Source organism: Arachis duranensis, chromosome 4 (assembly GCF_000817695.3).
Source record: "Arachis duranensis cultivar V14167 chromosome 4, aradu.V14167.gnm2.J7QH, whole genome shotgun sequence".
NCBI classification, from domain to species: Eukaryota; Viridiplantae; Streptophyta; class Magnoliopsida; order Fabales; family Fabaceae; genus Arachis; species Arachis duranensis.
The window spans coordinates 19,879,051-19,879,342 of NC_029775.3; positions in this window are offsets into that span (position 1 = coordinate 19,879,051).

Here is a 292-nt window from a genome sequence, read left to right on the forward strand (position 1 = left end):
AGTAATACCTTACGTGAGTAAGGGTCGATCCCACGGAGATTGTTGGTATGAAGCAAGCTATGGTCATCTTGTAGATCTCAGTTAGTGAGTGGAATCATCGGGTCAAATGTAATTAAATTGGATAAATAAAATAAATAAAAGGGATAGAAGTACTCATGTAATTCAATGGTGGGAATTTTAGATAAGCGTGTGAAGATGCTGTGCTCCTCTAGAATCTCTGCTTTCCTGTTGCTTTCATCCAATTCTTCTTACTCCTTTCCATGGCAAGCTGTATGTAGGGCATCACCATCAT